The sequence below is a fragment of the Tamandua tetradactyla genome, chromosome 11 (assembly GCF_023851605.1).
Source record: "Tamandua tetradactyla isolate mTamTet1 chromosome 11, mTamTet1.pri, whole genome shotgun sequence".
In the NCBI taxonomy this organism is placed as follows: Eukaryota; Metazoa; Chordata; class Mammalia; order Pilosa; family Myrmecophagidae; genus Tamandua; species Tamandua tetradactyla.
In genome coordinates, this window is record NC_135337.1 from 86,947,986 (window position 1) to 86,962,917 (window position 14,932).

Genomic DNA, 14,932 nt, shown 5'->3' on the forward strand with positions numbered 1-14,932 from the left:
CAAAAGACATAGATTGGCAGAATGGATTAAAAAACAGGATCCTTCTATATGCTGTCTACAGGAAATACATCTTAGACCCAAAGATAAACATAGGTTGAAAGTGAAAGGTTGGGAAAAGATATTTCATGCAAATAACAACCAGAAAAGAGCAGGAGTGGCTACACTAATATCCAACAAATTATACTTCAAATGTAAAGCAGTTAAAAGAGACAAAGAAGGACACTATATACTAATAAAAGAAACAATTAAACAAGAAGACATAACAATCATAAATATTTACGCACTGAACCAGAATGCCGCAAAATACATGAGGAATACACTGCAAACACTGAAAAGGGAAATAGACTCATATACCGTAATAGTTGGAGACTTCAATTCACCACTCTCATCAATGGACAGAACATCTAGACAGAGGATCAATAAAGAAATAGAGAATCTGAATATTACTATAAATGAGCTAGACTTAACAGGTATTTATAGGACATTACATCTCACAACAGCAGGATACACCTTTTTCTCAAGTGTTCATGGATCATTCTCAAAGATAGACCATATGCTGGGTCACAAAGCAAGTCTTCACAAATTTAAAAAGATTGAAATCATACACAACACTTTCTCGGATCATAAAGGAATGAAGTTGGAAATCAATAATAGGAGGAGTGCCAGAAAATTCACAAATACGTGGAGGCTCAACAACACACTCCTAAACAACGAGTGGGTCAAAGAAGAAATTGCTAGAGAAATTAGCAAATACCTCGAGGTGAATGAAAATGAAAACACAACATATCAAAACTTATGGGATGCAGCAAAGGCAGTGCTAAGAGGGAAATTTATTGCCCTAAATGCCTATATCAGAAAAGAAGAAAAGAAAAAAACTCAGGAATTAACTATCCATTTGGAACAACTGGAGAAAGAACAGCAAACTAATCCCAAAGCAAGCAAAAGGAAAGAAATAACAAAGATTAGAGCAGAAATAAATGAAATTGAAAACATGAAAACAATAGAGAAAATCAATAAGGCCAGAAATTGGTTCTATGAGAAAATCAATAAGATTGATGGGCCCTTAGCAAGATCGACAAAAAGAAGAAGAGAGAGGATGCAAATAAATAAGATCAGAAATGGAAGAGGAGGCATAACTACTGACCTCACAGAAATAAAGGAGGTAATAACAGGATACTATGAACAACTCTACGCTAATAAATACAACAATTTAGATGAAATGGACGGGTTCCTGGAAAGACATGAACAACCAGCTTTGACTCAAGAAGACATAGATGACCTCAACAAACCAATCACAAGTAAAGAAATTGAATCAGTCATTCAAAAGCTCCCTAAAAAGAAAAGTCCAGGACCAAACGGTTTCACATCTGAATTCTATCAAATATTCCAGAAAGAATTAGTACCAACTCTCGTCAAACTCTTCAAAAAAATCGAAGCGGAGGGAAAACTACCTAATTCATTCTATGAAACCAACATCACCCTCATACCTAAACCAGGCAAAGATATTACAAAAAAAGAAAACTACAGGTCAATCTCTAATGAATATAGATGCAAAAATCCTCAATAAAATTGTAGCAAATCTTATCCAACAACACATTAAAAGAATTATACATCATGAACAAGTAGGATTCATCCCAGGTATGCAAGGATGGTTCAACATAAGAAAATCAATTAATGTAATACACCATATCAACAAATCAAAGAAGAAAAATCACATGATCATCTCAATTGATACAGAGAAGGCATCTGACAAGATTCAACATCCTTTCCTGCTGAAAACACTTCAAAGGATAGGAATACAAGGGAACTTCCTTAAAATGATAGAGGGAATATATGAAAAACCCTTAGCTAATATTATCCTCAATGGGGAAAAATTGAAAACTTTCCCCCTAAGATCAGGAACAAGACAAGGATGTCCACTATCACCACTGTTATTCAACATTGTGTTGGAGGTTCTAGCCAGAGCAATTAGACAAGAAAAAGAAATACAAGGCATCAAAATTGGAAAGGAAGAAGTAAAACTATCACTGTTTGCAGACGATATGATACTGTAAGTCGAAAATCCCGAAAAATCCACAACAAAACTACTAGAGCTAATAAATGAGTACAGCAAAGTAGCAGGTTACAAGATCAACATTCAAAAATCTGTAGCATTTGTATACACTAGCAATGAACAAGCGGAGGGGGAAATCAAGAAACGAATCCCATTTACAATTGCAACTAAAAGAATAAAATACCTAGGAATAAATTTAACTAAAGAGACAAAAAACGTATATAAAGAAAACTACAAAAAACTGCTAAAAGAAATCACAGAAGACCTAAATAGATGGAAGGGCATACCGTGTTCATGGATTGGAAGACTAAATATAGTTAAGATATCAATCTGACCTAAATTGATTTGCAGATTCAATGCAATTACAATCAAAATCCCAACAACTTATTTTTCAGAAATAGAAAAACCAATAAGCAAATTTATCTGGAAGGGCAGGATGCCCCGAATTGCTAAAAACATCTTAAGGAAAAGAAACGAACCTGGAGGTCTTGTACTGCCTGACTTTAAGGCATATTATGAAGCCACAGTGGTCAAAACAGCATGGTATTGGCATAAAGATAGATATATCGACCAATGGAATCGAATAGAGTGCTCAGATATAGACCCTCTCATCTATGGACGTTTGATCTTTGATAAGGCAGTCAAGCCAACTCACCAGGGACAGAACAGTCTCTTCAACAAATGGTGCCTAGAGAACTGGATATCCATATGGAAAAAATGAAAGAAGACCCATATCTCACACCCTACACAAAAGTTAACTCAAAATGGATCAAAGATCTAAACATTAGGTCTAAGACCATAAAACAGTTAGAGGAAAATGTAGGGAGATATCTTATGAATCTTACAATTGGAGGCAGTTTTATGGACCTTAAACCTAAAGCAAGAGCACTGAAGAAGGAAATAATTAAACGGGAACTCCTCAAAATTAAACACTTTTGTGCATCAAAGAACTTCATCAAGAAAGTAGAAAGACAGCCTACACAATAGGAATCAATATTTGGAAACAAAATATCAGATAAAGGTCTAGTATCCAGAATTTATAAAGATATTGTCCAACTCAACAACAAAAAGACAGCCAACCCAATTACAAAATGGGAAAAAGACTTGAACAGGCACCTCTCAGAAGAGCAAATAAAAATGGTCAAAAGGCACATGAAGAGATGCTCAATATCCCTGGCCATTAGAGAAATGCAAATCAAAACCACAATGAGATCTCATCTCACACCCACCAGAATGGCCATTATCAACAAAACAGAAAATGACAAGTGCTGAAGAGGATGTGGAGAAAGAGGCACACTTATCCACTGTTGGTGGGAATGTCAAATGGGGCAACCACTGTGGAAGGCAGTTTGGTGTTTCCTCAAAAAGCTGAATATAGAAATACCATACGACCCAGAAATACCATTGCTGGGTATCTACTCAGAGGACTTAAGGGCAAAGACACAAACGGACATTTGCACACCAATGTTTATAGCAGCATTATTTACAATTGCAAAGAGATGGAAGCAGCCAAAATGTCCATCAACAGACGAGTGGCTAAACAAACTGTGGTATATACATACGATGGAATATTATGCAGCTTTAAGACAGGATAAACTTATGAAGCATGTAATAACATGGATGGACCTAGAGATCATTATGCAGAGTGAGTCTAGCCAAAAACTAAAGGACAAATACTGTATGGTCCCACTGATGTGAACCGACATTTGAGAACAAAGTTGGAATATGTCATTGGTAACAGAGTTCAGCAGGAGTTAGAAACAGGGTAAGATAATGGGTAATTGGAGCTGAAGGGATACAGACTGTGTAACAAGACTAGATACAAAAACTCAAAAATGGACAGCACAATAATACCTAATTGTAAATTAATCATGTCAAAACATTGAATGAAGCTGCATCTGAGGTATAGGTTTTTTTTGTCTGCTTGTTTGTTTGTTTATCTTTTTTTTACTATTATTATTATTTTTATTTTTTTCTCTATATTAACATTCTATATCTTTTTCTGTTGTTTTGCTATTTCCTCTAAATCGATGCAAATGTACTAAGAAATGATGATCATGCATCAATGTGATGATGTTAAGAATTACTGATTGCATATGTAGACTGGAATGATTTCTAAATGTTGGGTTAATTTCTTTTTTTCTTTAATTAATAATAAAAAATAAGATATGCGTATTGTTGGGTTCTCCACCAAGTAGATGCTAAGATGGAGTTTAGGGGTACCAGGAATTTATTGGTGCATAACAACATGAAAAATTAAAGAAGTGGAAATTGTCTGAGGCAAGGAGAGCTTCTGACTACAGTGCAAGATACAAATCTTCACTCCAAACCTACTAAATCAGAGAGCCTTGAGGGGTGCGGGGGTGTTGACCAATCGCTCCCTACTTTAACAAGCATTTAAGTTGACTCCAGTGCATGACAAAGTTTGAAAATCACTGGTTTTGTTCTATTCTCTTTGGGGTGTGCTGCACTTCTTGGATCTGTAATTTTAGGTCTTTCATAAGAGTTGGGAAATTTTCAGTGATAATTTCTTCCATTAGTTTTTCTCCTCCTTTTCCCTTCTCTTCTCCTTCTGGGACACCCACAACACGTATATTTGTGTGCTTCATATTGTCCTTGAGTTCCCTGATACCCTGTTCAAATTTTTCCATTCTTTTCCCGATATTTTCTGTTTCTTTTTGGAATTCAGATGTTCCATCCTCCAAATCACTAATTCTATCTTCTGTCTCTTTAAATCTATCATTATAGGTATCCATTGTTTTTTCCATCTTTTCTACGTTATCCTTCACTTCCATAAGTTCTGTGATTTGTTTTTTCAGTTTTTCTATGTCTTCTTTGTGTTCAGCCCATGTCCTCTTCATGTCCTCCCTCAATTTATCGATTTCATTTTTGAATAGGTTTTCCATTTCTGTTCGTATATTCAGCATTAGTTGTCTCAGCTCTTGTATCTCATTTGAACTATTGGTTTTTTCCTTTGAGTGGGCCATATTCTCATGTTTTCAATTTCATTTATTTCTGCTCTAATCTTTGTTATTTCTTTCCTTTTGCTTGCTTTGGGATTAATTTGCTGTTCTTTCTCCAGTTCTTCCAAATGGATAGTTAATTCCTGAGTTTTTGCCTTTTCTTCTTTTCTGATATAGGCATTTAGGGCAATAAATTTCTCTCAGCACTGCCTTTGCTGCGTCCCATAAGTTTTGATATGTTGTGTTTTCATTTTCATTCACCTCGAGGTATTTGCTAATTTCTCTAGCAATTTCTTCTTTGACCCACTCGTTGTTTAGGAGTGTGTTGTTGAGCCTCCACGTATTTGTGAATTTTCTGGCACTCCTCCTATTATTGATTTCCAACTTCATTCCTTTATGATCCGAGAAAGTGTTGTGCATGATTTCAATCTTTTTAAATTTGTTAAGACTTGCTTTTTGACCCAGCATATGGTCTATCTTTGAGAATGATCCATGAGCACTTGAGAAAAAGGTGTATCCTGCTGTTGTGGGATGTAATGTCCTATAAATGTCTGTAAAGTCTAGCTCATTTATAGTATTATTCAGATTCTCTATTTCTTTAGTGATCCTCTGTCTAGATGTTCTGTCCATTGATGAAAGTGGTGAACTGAAGTCTCCAACTATTACGGTATATGAGTCTATTTCCCTTTTCAGTGTTTGCAGTGTATTCCTCACGTATTTTGGGGCATTCTGGTTCGGTGCGTAAATATTTATGATTGTTATGTCTTCTTGTTTAATTGTTCCTTTTATTAGTATATAGTGTCCTTCTTTGTCTCTTTTAACTGCTTTACATTTGAAGTATAATTTGTTGGATATTAGTGTAGCCACTCCTGCTCTTTTCTGGTTGTTATTTGCATGAAATATCTTTTCCCAACCTTTCACTTTCAACCTATGTTTATCTTTGGGTCTAAGATGTGTTTCCTGTAGACAGCATATAGAAGGATCCTGTTTTTTAATCCATTCTGCCAATCTATGCCTTTTGATTGGGGAATTCAGTCCATTGACATTTAGTGTTATTACTGTTTGGATAATATTTTCCTCTAACATTTTGCCTTTTGTATTATGCCGCGTCCTCTTTTTCCTCCCCGGTTTGACACGGTTCCCTGGAAGGAAGGGCGGTAGGCAAGACCTTCAACGCCCCAAAAGAGGACGAGGCATAAAATGGTGTAATAGAAAAATACTGGGATTAACAACACTAATTGTGTGTTTCTTGTTGCTGGATGTGCTCCAAGAATTATATCAAAACGAATCAGAAAACAAAAGAATTGGAAAAAATGATACAAATTGTACAAATTGCAAAACTTTACTAATGACTGCTTGGGAAAAATTAGGTTGGGACGTCCCCATTAAGCAAGTCATGCTGCAGATACAGCAGGCAGAAGTGCTTTTAGAACAAGTCACAGAAAAGTACCCCATAGAAAGTAAACACTTACAATTAAAAAACCCTGCATTGAGCCATCCTGGAAATTTACTCCCCCACCACGGCACTGGTCCATTGCTATAAAACAATAAAAAATCTAAGCAAACAATGTAACCTTTTAATCAAAACAAGCTAACCTTTAACCAGATTAAAATAGGTCTTGACATATTGCCTCACCTGTAGAATAATAGGAAAAGAAAGTCTAAACTCAGAAAACTGCAAACACAATGTCTGTGGTTTAAGCCAATATCTTGCTGCTATTAAAATCTTGTGTAAGTGTTCCTAAGAAAATCAAAACGTGTACTTTCGCTTTGCTTCCCTGAACCTGTAACTTTACCTAAAACGTAAGCCATGACACAACCATGATTCTGTGATACCTGTTTCCTTGCCAAAAATAAGGGTATAAAATCAATTAAGCAAAAATAAATCTAAGCAACTCTTCTCAGAGGAAAATTCTCTAAGCTGTCTCTTGGTGTTCTTCTCGCGCCGACGACCCTCCACACCTTCAAGCCCGTTCCCTCTGCTGCGGCTGGACCGCGACAAGTGGCGCCCGAACAGGGACTTGAAGGTAAGCTTTCTCTTTTACGGGAGAGTATAAGGCTCTCGCTATAAGGCACTGCAGGCCTCTGGCTATGGTCAGGTACTTGGGAAGTACGGATAGAGCGAGTAATCATGGGACATACGGAGTCTAAGGAACGCTCCTTGTTTGTAGATATAACAAAGCATATGTTGAAAAAGAGAGGTACAAATGTTACCAGCAGACAGCTTAGAGAATTTTTTTCTTTTGTGCAAAATGTTTCTCCCTGGTTCCCAGAAGAAGGGACTGTTAACTTAGATACTTGGCAAAAAGTAGGAAAACAGATGAAAGAATATTATACTAGAAATGGGCCAGATGGAGTCCCTATTGATGCTTTTGCCCTATGGAATGTCCTTAAAGATAGTTTTGACCCCACACATGAGGCTATTTGCATGGCCAGGGAAGTGGCAACTGAAGAAGAGCAACCATTAGTTACAGCTATGGCTAAAACAGGCAGTTATACCAGTATAGAGAGGCCTCCTGCTTATAATATACAGAAAGACCATTCTAGCTCCTCAGAAAGTGAAAGTGAAGCAGAGTCAGAAAGAGAGGATAAACTTAATCCTTTTGAAGTAGATGAATTGGAAAGAGTAGCGGCTCAATATGAACATAACAATGTCAGTTCCTTCTTCAGTGCTTCGGCACCTGAAATAAAAAAGAAAAAGAAACCTAGGCCATGTTTAAAGCCGCAAACTCATATCACGCCTTTGTGTGTAGGCTTTATGGGTGCAGTTAAAGAGGCTAAAGCTCAGGGCAACACAGAGTTAAAGTGTTATCCTGTGATATGGGGAGATGATAATTCGCCCCCTCAATGGGAACCGCTCCCTTTTAAACTAATAAAAGAATTAAAAATGGCTGTCAAAGATCTTGGCCCGACTTCCCCGTATACATTACAACTACTTGATAATGTAGCCAGTGAATGGCTCTCTCCTTTTGATTGGTTTTCTACTGCGCGATCTTGTCTAGCCCCCGGGAGTTTTTTGTTATGGAAAGCAGATTATGAGGAGAAGGCAAAAGGGCTAGTGCAGAAAAATTTATTAAAGAGACCCCAAAACCGGATCACGCTTTCCATGTTAATAGGGGAAGGTCCATATGCCGACCCAAAAACCCAGCTTGAGCTCACTCGGGAAACTTTACAGGAAGTCTCTAGAATTGCAGTTTTGGCTTGGAGGCAGCTGCCAGCTGGAGATTTAAAGTCCTCCTTTCTTAGCACTATTAAACAAGCTGCTCAGGAACCGTATGAAGATTTTGTAGCTAGACTGGAACTAAATGTAGAAAAATTAACAGGAAGTCAAGAAGCCAAAGACATTGTTTTGAAACAACTAGCTTTTGAAAACGCCAACAGCACTTGTCAGGCATTGCTCAGGCCAATCAGAAAATCTGGTTCTCTAACTGATTATATAAAAATGTGCGCGGATGCCTCCCCCGCATATGTTCAGGGCCTAGCAATGGCAGCTGCCCTTCAAGGACTGCCTTATCAACAACTCTTAAAAAATATGCAGCAGAATTCACAAAACCCTCATAGAGGTAAGGGATGTTTTAAGTGTGGAGAGTTTGGACACCTTAGTAGGGAGTGCCCTGTGAGGAACACCCAAGGGAGCCTCCCCCTTCCGGGTGGAATGCCTCCCCAAATTTCGCCTCAAAATTTGAGGCCTACCTCCTTGTGCAGTAGATGCGCTAAAGGTTTTCATTGGACTAAAGATTGCAGGTCAAAATACCACAAGGATGGCACTCCATTGGCGCCTGGACCTATGTCTACACCTTTCCAAAAAGGGCCAATAGTTCCTCATGAGCAAAAAAACGAATTTCTGGGGTGTCCTCTGGCCCCGAATCAGAACAGGGGGAAAGAAGCAGTGAAAAGCACTGCCTTTCCATCTATGACTTGGTCCGAGCAACTCCTGGAAGCGCTGGATTAGACTTGCCAGTTAGAGAACATTGTATCATTTCACCAGATATGTCAGTCCAAATACTTAATACTGGAGTTAAAGGTCCTCTACCCGAGGGAACGGTGGGACTAATTATAGGGCGTAGCTCAGCTTCGAAGACTGGCATTTTTACCTTACCTGGGGTAATAGATTCAGATTATACTGGGGAAATAAAGCTTATGGTACAAGCTGTTGGACAAACTATTCAATTACATCCTGGGCAGAGAATAGCACAGCTCCTTCTTGTTCCTTACTATAATACACCTAATTCTACATTATTACAAAAAAGAGACAAGGGGTCTTTTGGATCCAGCAATGTTGTGGCCTCGGTTCAAAAAATTCAGCAAGCCAGGCCTATGAAAAAATTATTAATTAATGGAAAGCCTATAGAAGGGTTATTGGATACCGGTGCAGATGTTTCATGTATAGCTGGAAAAGACTGGCCCTCTTCATGGCCAATATCCCAGTCATCTGCCCCATTAGTTGGAGTAGGTTTGGCCCATAATATAGCTAAAAGCACTCAGATACTAAAGTGGCAGGATGACTGCAATCAAGGAACTTTTCAGCCATATATAGTACCCACCTTGCCTTTCTCTTTGTGGGGAAGAGATATCTTACAGCAAATGGAGGTACAGTTAGTTACATCATCCGAGACTTTTTTAGCTTAAAGGCCACTGTTGTTCCTACTGCGGATCGTATACAATGGAAGTCAAATGATCCGGTATGGATCGAACAGTGGCCGTTAAATATAGAGAAATTAGAAGCGGTGCAAAACCTGGTTAAGGAACAATTAGAAAAGGGGCATATAGAACCCTCTACTAGCCCCTGGAATACTCCTATATTTGCAATAAAAAAGAAATCAGGAAAGTGGAGGCTATTACATGACTTCAGAGCAGTAAATAAAACTATGGAGACTATGGGAGCTTTACAGCCAGGTTTACCGTCACCTACTGGAATCCCAATCAATACAAATATTGTAGTGATCGATTTGCAAGATTGTTTTTTTACCATCCCCCTGCATCCAATGGATTGTAAGCGCTTTGCTTTCAGTGTTCCTTCAACAAATTTTAAGCGACCGTATCAAAGGTATCAATGGAAAGTTTTACCTCAGGGAATGAAAAATAGCCCCACATTATGTCAAAAATATGTAGACAATGCAATCAAGAATATTAGGGAAAAATACCCTGAAGTATATTTAATCCATTACATGGATGATATACTATTAGCACATTCAAACTACCATTACTTACATTACATTTTGGAACAGCTAATTCTCAACCTCCAACAACAAGGACTTATAGTAGCACGAGAAAAAATTCAGAAACAGCCTCCATACAATTACTTAGGAAGAGTAATTAAACAAGACAAAGTAATCCCACAAAAAATGGAAATTCGAGTTGATCAATTAAAAACCTTAAATGATTTTCAAAAACTACTGGGAGATATAAATTGGATTAGACCTTACATAAAGTTAACTACTATAGAATTAAAACCCCTATTCGATATTTTAAAAGGTGATTCTCAACCTACATCAAAATGAGGGATTACAGCTGAAGCCTATCAAGCACTTCAATTAGTAAATCAAGCTTTAAGTCAAAGTCATTTAAGAAGAATAAACATAGCACAAGAGTGGGCTCTAATAATATTAGATACCCCTTTTTTACCTACTGCTTGTCTATGGCAGACAGGTCCAATAGAATGGATACACCTCCGAATAAATCAGCATAAAAATTTAAAACCATATCCAGACTTAGTGGCAGAATTAATCATTCAAGGAAGAAATCGAAGTAAACAATTGTTAGGGGCTGATCCCTCCTGTATAATAGTTCCTTATACTAAAAATCAATTAGAACATTTATTACAATATAATGATGAGTGGATGATAAATTTAACTGCATTTAAAGGGGAAATTAAACATCATTTTCCCTCAGATCCTATACTGCAATTTATACAAAAACACCCCGTTATGTTTCTACAAAGGTGTTGTGTTCAACCCCTACCCCCCCCCAGCAGAATTAATTTTCACTGACGGGTCTGCTAAAGGGACGGCTGCTATATATTCCAAAAAACTTCAAAAACAAATACAGACAAAAGAAAAATCAGCCCAAAAAGTTGAATTATTGGCAGTGATAGAAGTCTTTAATTTGTTCCCTCAGGCCTTTAATTTATACACAGACTCTCTTTATGTGGCAAATTTATTTCCTGTTATTGAGACAGCTTATATTTCTGAAAATTCTACTGTTAGTCACTATCTTTTAACATTACAGCAACTCATCCACCAGAGACAGTTTCCCTTTTTTGTAGCACATATCAGAAGTCATAGTAATTTGCCAGGACCATTAGCAGAAGGTAATGCTAAAGCTGACCAACTTACTAACTATGTTGCCTTTCCAGTACAAACTCCTGTTAGTCAAGCTCAAGATGCACATAAACTGCATCATCAAAATGCTACAGCATTAAGGTTACAATTTAAAATCACTCGGGAACAGGCTAGACAAATCATTAAACAGTGTCCTATTTGTATAACTCACCTGCCACAGTTGCATACTGGAGTAAACCCTAAAGGTTTAAAACCCAATGCTTTATGGCAAATGGATGTAACTCATATTAAAGAATTTGGAAAGTTAGCTTTTGTACATGTTACTATTGATACTTACTCACATGTTCTGTTTGCCTCCGCACGAACAGGAGAGGCTTTAAAAGATGTAAAACAACATGTTATACAATCTATGGCTTATATGGGAAAACCTCAACATATAAAAACAGACAATGCCCCTGCATATGTCTCAAAAGGCTTTGAACAATTTTGTCATCAGTTTCATATCAAACATACTACTGGAATACCCTATAATCCCCAAGGTCAAGCGGTGGTGGAAAGAGCCCACCAAACATTAAAGCACCAAATTACTAAACTGCAAGATAGTGAAAGTAAGTACTTATCGCCTCATCACATCATTAATCACAGTCTTTTTGTCATTAATCACTTAAATGCAAATGAAAAAGGTGAGACTCCAATGAGTAAACATTGGAATAAAGTTATACAGCCACAAATTTTAGTAAAATAGAAGGATGTGCTAACTGGACAATGGAAAGGTCCTGATGTGTTACTAACCTCCGGACGAGGATATGCTTGTATTTTCCCACAGGATGCAGAAACCCCAATATGAATTCCCAATAGGCTCATTCGGCCCATATCGGCGCCCATCCCGGAGAGGGAACAAGAGGAGAGCCCCTCTTCCTCCGCAGTGGAAGAACCCGTCATCTTACCCCCAGGAGAATATGGATGAAGATCTTGTGCCTGGAATGGAAGATTTATCTCTCTCTTCTACCCCGCAGGCTCAATCTACCAGACAAGCTAGTCTGCCCACTTGGGGGCAGATAAAAAAGCTTACTGCTGACGCAGAAAGGGTAGTCCTAATAACCGGAAAAACTCCTACTCCTATTCACCTGTTTCTGGCTATGATTGCACTTCTTTCCTGTCAGGTATCTGGTTCTTCTGTAAATAAATCATACTGGGCTTATATACCTAACCCACCACTTTTCCACCCCACTGCGTGGGGGGATAAAAACTTAAAGGTCTTTACTAATAATACCAATCTTATGGGAGGACTCCCTAGTTCACTTATTCCTTTTAAAAGTACTGATAATGTTAATTTTACCGGATATGCTGATGAAGCCCCTCTATGCTTTGTAATAACCGGGACTCCTCCTCCTGGCTGTTTGCCTATCAATTATCGGTCATATTATACTGATTCCCCAAGTCATAAAAGAACTAAAAGAAGCATCTGGGGGCTCAACATGATTTCTCTTAGGTACCATACCTACAATGAAAGTTATGTAAACCTTTCCTCAAATTTTAACTCTTTGATTGAGTCTTGTACAGAAAAATATCCTAAAAAGGACATCTATTGGAAAAATATTCACTCTACAGGCTATCCCTGATGGCTTGAGTGTGGCTTTTTGCATAAAGCAAACATATATCACCCTGTAAAAAGTAACCTTACTATTTATGATTTTTCAGTCTCCTCACCTAATTATAATTATACTGCATATATTATAAATAATACAGACAAATATACTTATAACAAGAGTCTACCTACAGATGGGGAACCCCTTACACGGTGGTTCACCCCAGGATTAGTGACCCCCATTTATCAAAGTAGTGCTTCATCCCATAATCGAACTGGTTTATATAATAACTTATTTCGTCTGCTTGCTGCTACTAATATGGTGTTGTTATATCGCCCATCTAGTCCAACCCCTGTTCCTTACGGCATTCGTGCATGTGTAAATGCACCTCATGCTATTCTAGTAGGAAAGACTCACATGTTTAATATCACACAAATGAATAATGCCTATCATATCACGTGCACTAACTGTCTCCTTACTAATTGTATTAATTCTGGCTTGCCAAAAAATTATACTACTTTTCTTATTGTGCATCAACCTTCTTATGTCTTATTACCTGTTAAGTTAAATGAACCATGGTTTGATGATGTTGGCTATCAAGTTATGGAAAGGCTGAACAACTTAGTGAGACCTAAGCGTTTTGTAGCTACGTTAATTTTAGGAATTACCGCTCTAATTAGCATTATTGCTTCTTTAGCTATATCAACTACAGCCCTCATTCAAAATCAACAAACCGCTCATCATGTAAATACTCTAACTCATAATATTTCTTTAGCTTTAACCCTACAAGAAAAATTAGATAGAAACTTAGAGACTAGAGTAGATGCCTTAGAAGATACAGTTATTTATTTAGGAAACCAGATTCAAAATCTAAAAACCCAACTTACCACCCGGTGTCATGTTAATTATAAATGGATATGTATTACCCCAGCGCCCTATAATGAAACAGAGCAGTCATGGGAAAAAGTAAAAACCCATTTACAAGGAATATGGCATAACACTCAACTAGCACCAGATATTCTAGCTTTACAACAACAAATAACTGACATAAGTAAGGCACATATAACAGAACATGAAACCCTAGCAAACAGTCTTTGGTCCTCCTTACAAAATCTTAACCCAATTATTGGATGGCCCAATGTAGTAAACTTCGGCCTTACTGTGACTATAATATTAATTATTATTTTTTGCTTTCCCGCAGCAATCAAAACCATAAAAGCATCTATCAAGCAAATCGAGAGAGTCCAGCAAAAAGAAATTTTAAAAAATAAAGGGGGAAATGCCGCGTCCTCTTTTTCCTCCCCGGTTTGACACGGTTCCCTGGAAGGAAGGGCGGTAGGCAAGGCCTTCAACGCCCCAAAAGAGGACGAGGCATAAAATGGTGTAATAGAAAAATACTGGGATTAACAACACTAATTGTGTGTTTCTTGTTGCTGGATGTGCTCCAAGAATTATATCAAAACGAATCAGAAAGCAAAAGAATTGGAAAAAATGATACAAATTGTACAAATTGCAAAACTTTACTAATGACTGTTTGGGAAAAATTAGGTTGGGACGTCCCCATTAAGCAAGTCATGCTGCAGATACAGCAGGCAGAAGTGCTTTTAGAACAAGTCACAGAAAAGTACCCCATAGAAAGTAAACACTTACAATTAAAAAACCCTGCATTGAGCCATCCTGGAAATTTACTCCCCCACCACGGCCCTGGTCCATTGCTATAAAACAATAAAAAATCTAAGCAAACAATGTAACCTTTTAATCAAAACAAGCTAACCTTTAACCAGATTAAAATAGGTCTTGACATATTGCCTCACCTGTAGAATAATAGGAAAAGAAAGTCTAAACTCAGAAAACTGCAAACACAATGTCTGTGGTTTAAGCCAATATCTTGCTGCTATTAAAATCTTGTGTAAGTGTTCCTAAGAAAATCAAAACGTGTACTTTTGCTTTGCTCCCCTGAACCTGTAACTTTACCTAAAACGTAAGCCATGACACAACCATGATTCTGTGATACCTGTTTCCTTGCCAAAAATAAGGGTATAAAAT